This window comes from Zootoca vivipara, chromosome 11 (assembly GCF_963506605.1).
Source record: "Zootoca vivipara chromosome 11, rZooViv1.1, whole genome shotgun sequence".
In the NCBI taxonomy this organism is placed as follows: Eukaryota; Metazoa; Chordata; class Lepidosauria; order Squamata; family Lacertidae; genus Zootoca; species Zootoca vivipara.
Window position 1 is genome coordinate 12,098,216 of NC_083286.1, and position 16,660 is coordinate 12,114,875.

Sequence of the window (16,660 nt, forward strand, 5' to 3'; positions counted from 1 at the left end):
GTTTCCTTTCATGAAATGCTCTCCTTGCAAATGCAGATGCCGCTAAGAACTCTGTTGATGTGTAAAAAAAAAATCTTGAAAAGCAGGCAAGAGTTTTATGGAATTGAATGTAATGACTAGGAAGCATTCTGTTAAGAATTTTCTGGCTTGCCCAGAAATATTTCACAGGCTATACAGGGGGGGGGGGGAGAAAAGAAGGAATGGACAATATCTATGACATCAAAGCTGACAAGAAAACAAAATCTCCCCCCCTCCCTACTTTTATTTCCCTTCTCACGAATTCTTATCTCATGCTTTTTGCCACCTCTTATAGCAGATGTTTCTAGCACAGAGAGGATTAGCATGGTTCCCTCCCATCGTGTGGGTGGCGCTGTGGTCTAAACCGCTGAGCCTCTTGCGCTTGCCGATCAGAAGGTTGACAGTTCAAATCCCTATGATGGGGTGAGCTCCCATTGCTCTGGCCCAGCTCCTGCCAACCTAGCAGATCAAAAGCACACCAGTGCAAGTAGATAAATAGGTACCACTGCGGCGGGAAGGTAAATGGTGTTTCTGTGCGCTCTGGTTTCCATCACAGTGTTCTTCTGTTGCACCAGAAGTGGATTAGTCATGCTGGCCACATGACCTGGAAAGCTGTTTGTGGACCAATGCCAGCTCCCTTGGACTGAAAGCAAGATGTGTGCTGCAACCCCATAGTAGCCTTTGACTGGACTTAACCATCCAGGGGTCCTTTACCTTTTTTACCTCCCAATGTAGTGGTCTAGAGCTAGGGGTAGCGAAAAGTGTCAATTTCAGTTTCTCTTCATTTCTCACTGTCGCAATCTTAAGTTCAGTTCTCCACATTTTCATATTGGTTTGTGAATCATAAAAATTCATGAAAACCATCAGCATTTGACTGAGAATTTTTTCTCCTATACTTACATTTATATGCAACTTTCTCTAATGTAAACATGTTGCAAAGCTATTTCTCCTAAAATAATACATTTGTCACTAACATATGCACTTTCATTTTTCATTTCATTTCTATGTTGCTTTATATTTTTAAAGAAAATACCTCAAAATGGTTTACAACACATTAAAACATCAAATAAAACAATCCAGAAAAAGCATTACTGAAGAAAGTCAAATATGGCGTATACACTCAAAGCAACATCATTAACAGGAAACTCAAATATTATCTTAAATATTTCAAAATAAAACATTACAAAGGAGATAAACTACAAAACACACATTTCACATAGAAAAGCTAACAAAAAAACACCTTGAAGATTTCAAAAGAAGACATTACTAAATGAAGTCAAATATAAAATGCACATTTGAAACAGAATAATAAGCAAGATAATAAAACATTATCACAAGCATAGAACCTTGCTGCTGCTGCTGCTGCTATTCCTGCCAATGGTGGTTCAATGACCTGGGCCTACATTTCAATGGTCTCTGTACCCTGCAAATACATTATTGCACACAGTTTATACATACACTGGAGAACCGGCACACCACAGAGATGTGTGCTAAGTCTCTACCAGTATTCATTGTATACATACGATTGTGTATCATCTGACTCGTCTACTGCAATTATTAAGTTTGCAGATGACACCACCATAACGGGTTTAATAACAGGTGGAGACGAATCAGCGAATAGAGGGGAGGTCCAAAAAATACATGGTGCCTAGAGAACAACTTGCACCTTAATATCAGCAAGACAAAGGAGATGGTGTTGGACTTCTGGAGCAAGAAAGGAGAACTAGCCCCGCTGTACATCGGGGAGGGCTGTGTGGAGAGAGTCTCTTCCTTTAAATTCCTAGTTTATCTCAGTGAAGACCTTACTTGGAAAATCAATACAACCCAGGTGGTTAAGAAAGCCCAACAGAGACTCCATTTCCTTAGAGTATTGCAAAAGAACAATGTCAATCAACATTTGATGATCTCCTTCTACTGGTCCATAATAGAAAGTGTCCTTTCATACTGCATCATGGTGTGGTATGCTGGCTTGACATCAATGGATAGGAAGTGCCAACAAAGGGTGGTGAATACAGCACAAGATATTATGGGCTGTCCCGTGAATCCGCTGGATAACATTGTGGAAGACTGTTGCCTCAGGAGAATGAGGAAAATTCTTAGGGATGACTAACACCCTGGCTTTTTTTGATCTCCTGCCCTCGGGAGCAGCAACAGGGTAAAGTCGCACCAACAGGGTAAAGAACAACTTCTATCCGTGGGCTGTTAGGCTGCTGAATGAAAAGATAACAACAGGGCAACTGACTTTCGGGTTTGGTGGGTGTGCGTCAGTAAATGAGGGGAATTAAGACTAAGAGAGCTGAGTGGGGGTGCTCATGTAATCTCACTGTATACAAGTTGTACAAGTGACAATAAAGTATTTCAGTTGTTCAGTTGAACTGCATTGCAACATTCAGACATGTGCAAATTTCAAAGGGTGGCTGTGTTTCAATTGCTTCCAGCTTGTTACTAACATACTTGGCAAGTAGCTTCTCTTACATGTTGTAGGCCTAGACCAGCCTAAAATCGCCCAGCTTTTCTTCTTGCCTCCTGGAAAATGACCAGTGTGGATTTCAGATTGAGGATAGGGCTTGGCTATCACTTAAAGGTCTTTTGCTGGCCTTTTGGGGGGAATTTAAAATTTTATGCATCTTCTACCATTTAACCCTAACCCCTGCACTCTTGATGACACCAACATAACTAGGAAGTGAAAGAAGCACACTGAGAAGAACAGAGGCTGTAGATAAAATGGCAAAACAGGAAGGTCTCCGGGAGGGCAAAGAGCACAGCAAGCTCTGTACAGTTGTATCTCCCACAATGGCCCAATTAAAAAGAGGTTTTTGGCAATGGTATTTTTACTTTCTTGGGTTCCATGATCACTGCAGATGGTAACAACAGTCACGAAATTAAAAGACGCCTGCTTCTTGGGAGAAAAGCAATGACAAACCTAGACACCATCTTAAAAAGCAGAGACATCACCTTGCCAACAAACGTCCGGATAGTTAAAGCTATGGTTTTCCCAGTAGTGATGTATGGAAGTGAGAGCTGGACCATAAAGAAGGCTGATCGCTTTTGAATTATGGTGGTGGAGGAGACTCTTGAGAGTTCCATGGACTGCAGGAAATCAGCCCTGAGTGCTCACTGGAAGGACAGATCCTGAAGCTGAGGCTGCAATACTTTGGCCACCTCATGAGAAGAGAAGACTCCCTGGAAAAGACCCTGATGTTGGGAAAGATTGAGGGCACAAGGAGAAGGGGACGACATGCTTGGACAGTGTTCTCGAAGCTACCAACATGAGTCTGACCAAACTGCGGGAGGCAGTGGAAGACAGGAGTGTCTAGCGTGCTCTGGTCCATGGGGTCACGAAGAGTCAGACACGACTAAACAACAACAACAAATTTCCCCCATAGATCGTCCTCTTCTTCTATATGATTGATAATTCAAGCCTCAATTATGCTTTCCCAACCAGCTTTATCTAGGATAGATGTTAGACTGGCATACATCTTTTTTTCTTTTTTTACAAATTTATTTGGTTTCTCAGATTAAAATTTTACAGTCACATGTGCAATACACAACATAAAAACAAGATTCCAAGAAATCTCCTGGACTTTCATCCTTCCCTTTGTGGGTCCAATTATTAACCATTTCCTCCTGCATCTTTTATGATACTCCAAATTCTTTACCTCTTCTATTATGTCCAGAATTCAACCTTAAACTACAAGTGATATTCCAATCCTACTTACGATTTTAACTGTTTACAATGGTCTTTAAGATAAGTTATAAATTTCCCCCATTCCTTATTAAAATTTTGGTCTTCCTGATTTCTGACTCTTCCGGTCATTTTAGCCATTTTAGCATAGTCCATTAACTTCAACTGCCATTCTTCTCTGGAAGGGACTTTATCCTCTTTCCATCTCTGGGCCAGTAACAACCATGCAGCCATGGTCACATACATAAATAGTCTTTTTCTGCTCCTTTGGAATTTCGGCACCTAGAATTCCTAAAAGGAAGACTTCAGGCTTTTTAACAAAGGTTGTTTAAAACATTAATTTTTTCAACTCATTATATTAGACTGGCATACATCTAGGTCAGTAACTAAGGTGGATTTCCACTGGCTCCTTCTTAAAAGTTTGGTATTTTACTGGCTACTTTCTAGCAAGAAGGCTGATTGCAGGGAACAAGGGGGAAATGCAGGGTCTCTGCATGTGGCAGTCCTCTGGTGGCAGGGTGGGGGAGAAAGCAGAAGTTGGGGAAGGGGCAGGTGGAACTGGGTGGAGGAATGAGAGGGGGAAATGGGAGGGTCAGAAGAACTTAAGTGTGTGACAGAGACAATTCTAGGGCTCTGGCGACAGAGCAGAAGAAAGCTGGAGAGCGGGAGAATTTGTGGTTTGGGGGAAATAGCTGGAGGGAGCATTGGGAGGAATAAGGCAGATATGGGAGGGAGAGGACAATGTAAGAGAGAGAGCGCACTCTAATGGGTTAATGTATCTAGGAACAGAAGGCTCTGTGGTCTTCCTGGATTGGAAGTTTACATTCATTTACTTTTCTGTTTGCTTCTGTTATAGGCCACTTCGCCTATCAAGAACGGCAACGTAGTAATCGTGACAACTCATCTATCAAATGCAGAGGGTTGCTTTGGGGCTCTTGTTTCATGTCTGAATGACAGACACTCTGGCCCAAAGGAACATGGAAACTTTTCCCCAGGCTCAACTTGAATCAGAAGCATGCTTGTGAATTTCAGCTTCAAAATGTTTCCCAAAATCCAATTAGATAAAATGAGATGTTTTGATGCCAAGAGCCTGTCCTCTCAAGTCTAGTAGAGTCCAATGCCTTGTACATCTTTTTTCTAACAACATCAATGTCCCCAGCATAATGAGACTTTAAAATTAAATATAAGGAAACTTGGGAATCTATTATAAATGGAGTAAAAATAGAAACCCATTCAACTAGGATAAATAGGCATACCCTCTTCGTCTTCTTTTAAATCAACTCATCCATACTGGTGGTAGCTCAGCCAGATCAATCTGCCATGGCCAGTTTTGTTGCACAAGGACAGAACTGCACAAAAATGAAATACCTTATTATGGCTTTAACAACTAACTGGCTCTCCATTTTCCCAATACAGGGAAGGCAGAAAGCCAAAGGGCTGTTTTCAGCTTTTAAATAAGTGTTTTAATGATTGTTCGCCCTTGGTGAAATTAAATTTGCAGACTGAATCTGATGGGCAGGAGGTCATCCTTGAACTGAATGACAAAGTGCTGAAAGCCGAAATTGGGGCATGAAAAATTAGCACTTCTATAAAGAGCCTCTTTGAGAAATGCACGCACAGACAAAATAGGACTCTAAGCTGCCGAGGTGTCACATGCAGCCATATTTATAACCATTCAAGAGCAGCTTTCGCAGACCACTTTTGGTTCTATTTTTACAGAAAGGTCAATTGTCACCTGTTTAGAAGCATGGGGAAAAGCTGGCCAATTTTGCCTTGATGCTTAAAGTACCTTCTTGGGAACTGTGAAAAAGAACTGCCTGCAGTTCTATGCAATTGAGCAGTCCCATCCCCTAGCCTGATTGACAGGCAGGAGAGCTAAAAGGAGCAGTCCTCTAAATGGAAACAGTGTGATAGGTAACTTCTAAATGCCAGAGGGATGGAGTCCATGCTTTTTGTTGGTGTGAGCAGTTAGCATGCCTTAATACGTGCATTAAATTTGCAGCCAGATCCGTCCCCCACTTTTACTGAGTGAATCAATGGGATGGTCATCTGCAAGGCAGGCTGTTTGAAAGGTTACTGAGGAAAAAGCCCCGGCTGTCACTCATGGAAGGCTAAAAGTGATGTAGTAAGACAAGGAATTGAATTGAAGGATCTTCTGCTCCCTTCAATCCCTATCACTTCTACAAACCAGACACCAGAGAGAATGCCAGTGACTTCTCATTAGCAGACAGGCTCTTGAGAGTTCTGCAACTTGAGAAAATGTCATATTCTGGGAGCCAGAAGTCACAGAACATTTTTTTAATATAAATTAAAGAAAACACTTTCTAATGTTAAACTGAGACCACTGTTACAAACTTGAAGTTCATTCTCGTTCTGCAGTATCTGGATGCTACAGAGTGATATGTGAGGCTTAAATTCAGCTTTAAGCTCAGCTGTTACATTAATGTCCCATTGCTGCATTCCAGAAGTGACTACAGGGGAGAGGCATTGGTCATGTGAACGAGCTTTCTAGTCAACAACATGGGTTTCATTGCAAATTGATCTGGTGCAGCAAAAACAAAACAAAACAAAACCTACTTCAAACCTTATTTGTGACAATGCCCTAATTCTACAGTTTCGAACACAGAAATGGATCCTTAGTGAGCAATCCTATTCACGTTTACCTGAAAGTGAGCCCCAATGAACATAGGGGGGCTTAATGAATAAATGCATAGCATGGTAATACACATTTCATGGGGGGGGGATGTTTTTGACGGTGTTCCTTACCTTTATCTCATTATCCTGGCCTCTTGTAATATTATTCAAGTATAGCTTGCATTCTCAGAAAATCCCAACTTTTTTGGTTCAAAAGGGAACATTCTAAGAGGCAGCTAGGTTGTGCCTTTGATACCGGCTTAGATGAATATTTTATCTTCAAGTCTATTCCTGGATCTATCTAAAACATCTGAAAATGATGATGTCTATTGCATCTTTGAAGCAGAGGTGCTGAGCAATCCAGAGCTGAACTTCATTTACCTGTACTGGGTATGTTGTTCAGACCCCCCCCCCGAGATGATAGATGATAGATGATAGATAGATAGATAGATAGATAGATAGATAGATAGATAGATAGATAGATAGATAGATAGATAGATAGGCAGACCACCACCACCCCAACCCTAGAAGTTAATAAATGGTCAGATTTTGGTTATTTAGGATATACAAGGTGTAGAGGAGCTTCTGGAGTAGCCTCCGCAAAAATGAACACTGTCCACTCCCCTTGCCCGGAAGTATGAAGAGAGACTGGGGGTTTGAGAGGTTGGCAGGGCAACTGGGCATGATGTCACAGAGAGAGTTTGGGGCTGGCTGGCTGAAGGCAGGCAGAGAGAGATGCTTTGACTCCAGTGCTGCATTGCTGTGAGGTACAATCCCCTCTTCAGATGGCTGTGCTGTGAAATCTAGACTCCCTCAATCTAAATGCAGGTGCAAATATGTGAATAAAACTTATTTCTTAAAGCTACGACAGCCTCCACTGCATCTTCAATTCTTCAAAGCAGCACAGACCCTGGTTGAGGGCCAAGACCTCTGGAACCCTATGCATGGGCTGGCAGCGACTGGGGTGGCCAGTAGCAATATTTTAGGACCCACCCTATTTTCCTGTTTTTAAAGTTACAATTTCATTTTGCAAATTACAGTACGATAAACGACTATCTGATATAGCCTCTCCAAAACCCAGTGTGGGTAACGGGAGTTCATGTTAGGGATGGAAACCATGCAGTATTAAATTGATGTGATGTTGTTGGGTTTTTTATTTATTTTTTAAGCATTATGCAATCTGCTCCGGGACGTTATGGGGAAGTGTAAGATAACATCATCACCATAGCTAAAATAAGGCAGACTCGTCAATATCCTATACAAAGGGACAGGATTAAGCTTATGTGTCGCTGACCATGAGAAGAGTTGCATGGGGCTTGTATTTCCATGCTTCCATGCACCCATGCTTAGATCAGTGCCTGCTGTGCTAACGGAGGCCGCCAGATCTTTATCATATCTCTTGCAAAAAGCTCTCCAGTTAGTTACGTTCCTAAGTAACTGTAACAAAAGCAACATGCTAAAGTCCAGATCTCCCAGGCTGGGGGTGGCTGGAACTTGTTTTGTAAGCAGGTTCAGGATTCAGATCATGCCATATCAAGTTTGAACCAGATCCCTCTGTCTGGATTTTATCCAAAGTCCTCCATGCAGCCCACTGGTTAATAATTCTAAAGCTTTGAGTGACTATATGCCACTCACTTAAGTTACGTAGCCTATCTGTTAATGTAAGATTGTCTTCTATAAGGAAACGTATAAGACAACTCTGGTTTTTCAGCTTTAAAGGCTGCTATTACAAAATAGTGTTTGATATGTACTGCAGAGAATGACTGGGAAGGCATATCTGCTCTTCTTGAAACCACCAGTGAAATACAATTATAATAATGCCACTCATCTGAGTTCCTGCAATGCATTGTGCCATCTGCTGGAAAAAGGAAACAATCCAACACAGAAACTTCACTACCCTCTACAGGGATTCAGAGAATACATTAAAACACCAATGTCTAGCAATTTTAACAGTTAACAGTACATTTCCCACCTGGGAAATACTAAATACTTGCCTTGTGCAGAACCCACACTGAAATATGTATCTATCACCTAGCTCTGTATTTATTTAGATGATTTTGATACCCTCCCTTTGCTCAAGCCACAGAGTGGTTTACAGCAAGCAAATAGATTTTTTTAAATAAATAAATCATGCAATCCCTTTAAAACACATAGAAAATCACTTAAAGATCAATCACAAAGAGTAGCTACAATCAACTGTCTCTACTCCAAAACGCTGCTGAAAAAGATGTTCCCTAATGAAGAGACTATAGAGAGAGGGGACTTGGCAGGGAAGGAGTGCCATATACGAGGAGACATCTCTGAAAAGGCTCTTGCCTGCCACCCTCTCCATCACATACCTTATACTTGCCCAGAAAACAACTGCTACCCCATGCAGATACTTTTAACATGTTTTAATATGTTCATGGCCTGCTGTCCCTACCAGCATTCTTGCCACCGTATTTTGCAGTACTGTCAGAGGAGTCAAATATACAGTTGCAAATAAAATGCTTTAAGTGTGTTGTAAAAGTGCATTATACAAATGTGACACTAGATGGCGATGGTGAGCTATGGGAAATTCAATACGATTTTTTTTTTCCAAAATGTTTAAGAAAGCATTTCACAACTTTTTTTTAATGTGTGTAGATTCCACAAGGGACTGGCGGAGCTCCAAGGAGTTTGGGGTAGAGGCAGGGGGCATCCATACTATACAGAATGCATATAGATACACCATTAAAATACCATGTTAGCCAAATTTTGCATACACATATATCCTAAAATACAAACTAAAACACATGAGTTTCTACAGTGCTTTTTTCTGGGGGGGGGGCACAGGGGTGCACATATTCCTAAACATTTTGTGAATCTTTGTACTTTTGTCCATTTACTGTATTTATTTTTCCCAATTTGAACTATAAAATTGTGGTTTTTCTTGAGTCAAAATAGAGTACCACTAAACATTTTTTTTAAAGAAAATGAGCACTGAGTTTCTAAAAATGGCAAGGCACAGTACAACTTGTAAGGATACAATTAACAAAAGATCCATAAAAACATTAATAAAACATCAACAAAAATAATAATAAATGCTGACTGGTTAAAAGAAAAGAAAAAATCATGTTGTAAAGGCCTACCTAAACAAAATGTTTTTAAAAGATGTCTGAAAGAAAGAAGGGGTGGTTTCTGGTAGAGAGTTGCACAGAGCAGGGCCTGCTAGACTAAAGGCTTGCTTCCTAGTGAAGGTCAAGCTAGCCTTAAGGGGTGTGGGGGACCACCAGAAGTACCCCTTCAGAGGATCTGAGTGACCAAGGTGGAGCACAAGGAACCAGGGGGCTCCTAGTGTTGAACCTCAGTTGCTTATGGCTTATGAATTACTGCAAATACTTTGAACCTGACCCAACAGCAAATCAACAACCAGTGCAGCTCTCAGCATCGGAGCATCATGCTGCTGGTAATCTGCTCCTGTGAACAGTCTGGCCTCTGTATTCTGCACTAATTTCAGCATCCAGATCAGATGCAAGGGAATCCTCACATTAAGGTAATGAAGACTTGAGGTTAACAATGCATGGGCCACTGTGGTCAGGCTGTCAGGGTCCAGGAGTGGAGTACCAGCTGAAGCTGGTGAAAAGCACTCCTGGCCACAAAAATCCCTTGCGCCTTCAGTGAAGGAGAAATGCAAGATAATGTTGCTATTTCATGTTGTGTGCATCTTATTCTCACAGTCCTGATTTCCAGCTTCTCCTTTACCTCCAGTTTCACAAATCCCTTTTCATCTAGCCTGCCCAGTCCAGAGAAGTGGTATTTAACGTGCTCTCCGCTTGGTTTGTCTGAAAGCCTCAGGATATCTGCATGACTGAATATAATACAGAGTGACGTACTGCCAATTTACGATGCAGCTTTAAACTGCACAAACCCATTTGTGCCTCACAGTTATGAACCCTCAGAATCTGAACTGACCAGTTAACTTAGCACACATCCCCAATAGCCTCCCTCATCTCAAGGGAACACGCCTGCTGGCAGATCCATCTTTGAATGATGAGTGAGATGATAAAAATACAGGCATCCTGCTGGTGGAATGAATGAGTATTCAGAAAGCTGCATGGTGAAGGGTAGTACTGTAGAGGGAGAATTTGGACGTGGCACGAAATGTCCACGGTTTTATTATTTATTTGATCTCGAAGTAAACTCAGAGCAGAAATGATATCCAAACCCAACCCCGAAAAGATGACATGCAGAAATTTGAAGAACCGTAAGACAGCAAAATATATAGCAGAAGAACAGAAGCAATGGCGGGAGGGAGTGAAGGAAAAATAATGGCCATCAAACGATAGTTGGCGAGGGCATCTGGTGTGGAATTTGGGGAAATACTAAAGAAGGCAATACTTTGGCAACTCAAGTGCTAAACCAATTAGGTAAAAAACCAGCAAACGGTATTGAACAGGCAACCAGCACACTTAGTTAACATAACACAGAAGCCCTGCTCCTCTTGTTACTAAAATTTGGTAGGAGACTTTTGAATATAAACATAGCAAGACTGCAGGTCTGAACACAAAATAATCTGGACCAGGATTTCCCAAGGATTTAAAATACTGTAAAAATAAAATAGCCACTATTTATAGAAATACCACTCTCAGAACTTTCTGTGTATCATCTCTTTCTGTCCTCCTAGTCTATTGATTTTTTTATTTATTGAATTTATATACCACCCCATACCCATGGGTCTCAGGGTGGTTTGCAGAATAAATAATTCCCCCATGATGTGTCTATATTTCCATGGTGCAGAATAACACTTCACACATCTGATAGAGTGGCCTGTACTCCATGAAAGTTTGTGCCATAATACATTTGTCTCACCGGAGATTCTTTGTTGTTTTTATCTAACACTAATAGACGTTTATCAGAATATTGCAAACTGTGTCAGGGATAGTTGCCAGAATCTTCATAACCTGTGCATGTCAGCGTTTTAATTTTCATTTGTACTGTGCATGCAATTTTAGCCCCCACTTAATTTTTTTTTGGGAGGGGGGAATAGCACGACAGCATATTTGTCTGTAACCACTTAGGCTCGGGGCAGGGAGGATGCAAGCCCACAGCAGCAGGGGATATTATTCACATGTGGTTAAGCTAGCTGGACACTTTGTAGACTTGCAGTTTCCGTTCTCATCACCAGCCCCTTTAAGCAGTATAATGTCTGATAACAAAACAGGTATTCTTCATGTTTTCTTTAGCATGCACATTACTGCTCTCATTTTCTCTACCCTGTTTCCCTGAAAATAAGACATACCCATAAAATGAGCCATAGCAGGATTCCTAAGCATTTGCGCAATATAAGCCATACCTCGAAAATAAGACATAGTGATAGGCGCAGTTCTGGAGGGCGCCAAGGAAGAGGCGAGGCTGGAAGCGTAATAAAAAAATGAGACATCCCCTGAAAATAAGCCATAGTGTGTTGTCTTGAGGAAAAGATAAATAGAAGACAGTGTCTTGTTTTCGGGAAAACACGGTATATACCTGATTTGAGAAATGAAGAAAACTCGCATATGCTGTAACCATACTATGCATAGGCAGAATGTTGAATCTGATGCACAATTCCCTGAAGATCTCAAGGAATTGTGTTCATTTGGACAGAGGCATTTCCAAAGTTAGGCTGTGCCCAAACCATTTAGGAATGTATACTGATCACGACTAGCAACTTGAAATATGTCCCCAAAATAATAGGAAACCAGTTCAGTATCAGATATAGGCTTTAGCATTACAGTATGTGCTTCACCTTCCTGTTCTAGCTATGAAGCAGCAAACTGTACTGTATTCTGCACCAGAGGATCTTTAGAGCAATGTGCACAGACAATCCCATTGCAGCTTATATATATATATATATATATATATATATATATATATATATATATATATATATATGTACTACAGTTATAAACAAAACAAGACACTTGTCATTTAGACATCAAGAGTTTCCACCCTGCTATTACTACCAATGTTGATGGTATTTTAAGGGAAATTCCCTGTTCTGCTTTACTAGAATATTTTGCCCAGCCCGTTTTAGATGTGGACACAGGTGAGCTACAGAACACTTCATATAATGCAAAGCAGCCATGGGTGGCATGATACACTGAGAGAAACTAATAAATAATGAACTTATGATTCTGCAAGTCTTTCCTACTTTTGAGCAATGGCATTTTGCCATATTTTATGGTAGAATTACATTCTGTGGTCGGGGCTGTTCTTAACCTGCCCCAAAACAAATTACCTCAAGCAATACCATTCTGCATGCAAAATAGATGTTATCTGCACAAAATTTGTAAAAACGTGTATTTTGTTATTTGAACAAATGTTTTATAATGCTTGCTTATTTTCTGATATGGCAGCAGCAAGGCCTGACCGATCTTACCACTGCCTAGCCCCCTCTGTATGGGCAGTTTGTCATGGAAATTTTATATATATATATATATATATATATATATATATATATATATATATATATATATATATAAAGTCTGACCCAATGCATCCCTTTCAGCTCTGATTCTATAGAATTACTGTATACCAAAGGAGCTCCTGTTTAGCAAGGCTGTGTGTCTTGACTAAGTTAAGACTGCATGACTTGAGGGAGCACAAACATTTCAATAAGAGGATGGTATGATGGCAGATGGCAGTAAATTTAACACTGTGTGCACACTGAAGGGCATCACCCAAATTACTCATGCTAAGCAGGGTGAGGTCTCAGAATTAGCTCAGAAATATACAGAAGGGAAACATCTGTTTGTGGGCTGTCAATGAAATCTCTGCATAGCAGAGAAATGGGCAAACATACCTTTCAGGGTGATTGAAGAACTAGAGAGGGAATGCATTCCAGAAATGCATTTCTGTAGCAATTAAATGATATAACCTCAATGTCAAAACTGTTTTAATAGCTGGAGACAATTGTTTCTGGACATAATGAGCATTTCATTAATTTAGGGGTTGTTCACACAAGAGTTTAATGTAAATGTGAACAGCAGGTTTGTGGAAAACCTCCATGGTTTATTCTTTTTTTTAATGACCAGGAATTAACAGCTCCAGTATGCATGCATATGACAGATCACTGCCCCCCCCCCCAAACAACCCTGCTCTTGCACAATTCCTGGGGATGTGAAAGTGTGTACACATTGGTAAAGAAATACCTGAATGCATGCCTGTTGTTTTGTTTTAATGGTAATGGAGGGTAGGTATGTAATTGAAGGGAGAGGACATGCATATGCCGCATACAGCGGTACCTTGGTTTACAACCATAACCCGTTCCGGAAGTCTGGTTGTAAACCAAAACAGGTTGTAACCCAAGGCGCGCTTTTACCAATGGGGCCTCTCCCCCAAAATTGGTTGTAATAATAATAATAAAGGGTTGTAATCCAAAAAAGGGGACACACACTTCCGGGTTTGACATGGTTGTAATCCAAAATGGTTGTAATCCAAAGGGGTTGCAAACCAAGGTACCACTCTAGATACATCCCATCAAGAACCACCCACAAGTGTATATGGAAATACTGGCTTACAATTCAGATGCAGAACATTTAAAATGCTCATCTGTGATACTCATACTTGCACCTGTGTGCACATGGAAAAAACAGATCAGAGCTACTCATTGTTTGAGATAATACCCCCATAGGGATACAGTCTCAGTCTCTTCATCCAGCACTTCATTTCCAGCACTGTAGATTTATCCTGCTTGTGGCACTCTTCACTTTTCAAATTACAAATAATTACACAATATCCAAGGGAGAAACAAAGCGGCTCAACCTGCTGGATGGGAATTCTGCCTATTGGGAAATTTGGAAAAGGCAGGTCCTTAGTTCTTGCACAACCTAATCTACCTTTTCCCTCACTCACACCTTTGCAAAGAAGGAGTGGCTGGGAATGCCCTGGCATTATGGGAAATCACTGCAGCTGGGGTAGCAAACCTACTTAAACTTAATTTCCAAGAGTTCCTGAAGTGTGGAGCAATGTTCTTTGCTGTTGTGGCTGAGTTTAGCTAGGAAGCATATATATATGCAAGGACAATTGCCAAATTAACAATACAGTGCCCCCCATTACTTCATTGAAAATCTGAAAGGTTGTGCTATCCTCAATTATCTATCATGCAGGCAAAGGAAGCTGCCACATAGATAGCAAAATGAATGGGGCCACCCAGGAAAATATAATACTTTGGCAGGCACATTTTTAACTATAAACAATCTTATACTCATACAGAGAGAGAGAGAGAGAGAGAGAGAGAGAGAGAGAGAGAGAGAGAGAGAGAGAGAGAGAGAGAGAGAGAGAGTATATTATCCTAATTTCCAGATCAGGGATGTACACCATCATTCCTGACTGTCTGGGACTGATGGGAAGTGCTGAGTCCAACATCCAAGCAGGTAAGACCCAAGGACGTTCACATGTTACAGCCCGGCATGGAAATCCACAGTAATGTCACTGGGTCGCATGCAAGAGTGCTGCTTTTGGCCCACCAAAGGGCTTAGGCATACCCAGTCTAACTGACAGACATCCCTTTTTTGGGGGGGGGACATATATTTTCCCCCCTAAAACTCTCCTGGTATGCTCCAGGGCATATACTAGTGACAATCACCTGAAGGAGAACGTTCTACAGGCTGCATATGAACAAAATGAACTCAAGGAACTGCAGAAAGAAGGGGAAGGCAGTCAAGTTTAAATGTTAAAATGATAGTAAAATTAGTGAAATGTATGGATTTGAAAAGCATAAATATTTTTAAAATATTTATCTACTTTTAGTTAAGTATTTTTATTTATTCACTTGATTTTTTTTGGGGGGGGGTGCAGCTGCGCACCCCACCCCACCCCACGACTTCAACGTTAAGCATGCACCAGATTTCAGGATAAATCCTAGAGTTAGGAAGGGTACCCCGGAGGTCATCTAGCCCAACCCCCGCTGCCAGGCAGGAGCCAATCGCTGCGGCGTGCGCAGAAAAAGCAGAATCTGCGCTTTTACTTGGCATGGAAATAAAAAGCGAGGGCAGGGAAGGGGAGATTCCAGCCGAGCGCAGAGGCGCAGGGGAATCGGCAAGCGGGTCGGGACCCATCTTCCCTAGCGCCTTCGTCCCACTCGGGGTGCCGAAAGCCGGTCTCTTTTTCTCTCGCCCCAAACACACACCCCGTTTAAACCGCTCTTAAGCAAATGAAGGCAGCTGGCCTTGGCGCCGACGAGGAAGTGCCGCTCTGCCGAAACAACAGCCGCTGAGGAAACTCGAAAATGAGGAAGCGGGCGCTCCAGTCATCCTGAACGGACCCGGGGCTCCTCCGGCGGGGGCCTGGCAGGCGTGGCCCGCGAGAGACCGCCGAGCCTAGGCCGGCCTTCTTCGCCGCGGACACTCGGGCTGCTGCTTAGCGGAAAGGGCGCGGAGGAGGCACGGCCAGCGAAGAAGAAGAAGGCTCGACGGCTTGAGGGGCGCCGCCGCCTCGGGATCGAGCCTCGCCCAGGCAGGTGGCCGGCGGCCGGTCTCCAAGCGCCCGGTCTCTTCTTTCCTCCCCCCCCCCCGGCCTGGGAAGGCCGCGTCTCCTGAGGAGAAAGAGACGTCACGTCAGTTTTCCCGCCCATTCCCCTCAGGTAAGGGACGCTGCTTCTCCCTCAGTCGAAGGAGGGACGGGGGGAGGGTATCGGAACCAAGGGGCTTGGGGCCTGAGGGCAGTGCCGGATTTACGTATAAGCGAAACAAGTTATAGCAAGTTAGGGCCCCACTCTCTTGGGGGACCCCCCCAAAAAAAACTAAATAAAAAAACACCTGGATGTACATTTCCAAAATATAAGATAAAAAACACCTACCGTACAGTGTTTTGTGTTGTTTAGGCTCCTATGATGGAAGTCATGGGCCCCGCCTGCTAGCCTAAAACATCACTGGTTTGCTCATTTCTAGATATAGGGTGCCTCCATTCTACATGTGCAAATGGCTTTAGGTACCTATGAGGTCCATAAATTACCATATAGCATATATTAAACACCAAAAACAGCGGCAGTTTGTTGTTGGCAAAGGACAGCTAGACATACAAAGGGCCCCATTACCTTCAGTAGCTTCCCCCGCCGCCATAAGTAAAAGTAATAATAATAATAATAATTTATTTATTTATTTATACCCTGCCCATCTGGCTGGGTTTCCCCAGCCATTCAGCTCCCAACAGAATACTGTATTAAAAACACAATAAAACATCGAACATTAAAAACTTCCTTAAGCAGGGCTGCCTTCAGATGCCTTCTAAAAATCAGATAGTTGTTTGTTTCCTTGACATCTGATGGGAGGGCGTTCCACAGGACGGGCGCCACCACCAAAAAGGCCCTCTGCCTGGTTCCCT

At 42.2% G+C, this 16,660-nt stretch overlaps 1 protein-coding gene across 2 annotated transcripts in view; it reads left to right on the forward strand.

Annotated features, from left to right (window-relative positions):
- Positions 1–15,290: 15,290 nt before the first annotated feature.
- Positions 15,291–16,660, forward strand: part of SYK (spleen associated tyrosine kinase) — a 37,549-nt gene continuing 36,179 nt past the window's right edge. The window contains exon 1 of one of the 2 annotated variants that reach the window (XM_035099928.2): positions 15,291–15,920. The gene's annotated coding sequence lies outside the window, so the exon portion shown is untranslated. The remainder of the gene's footprint in view (positions 15,921–16,660) is intronic. The other variant, XM_035099929.2, reaches the window with a different exon arrangement.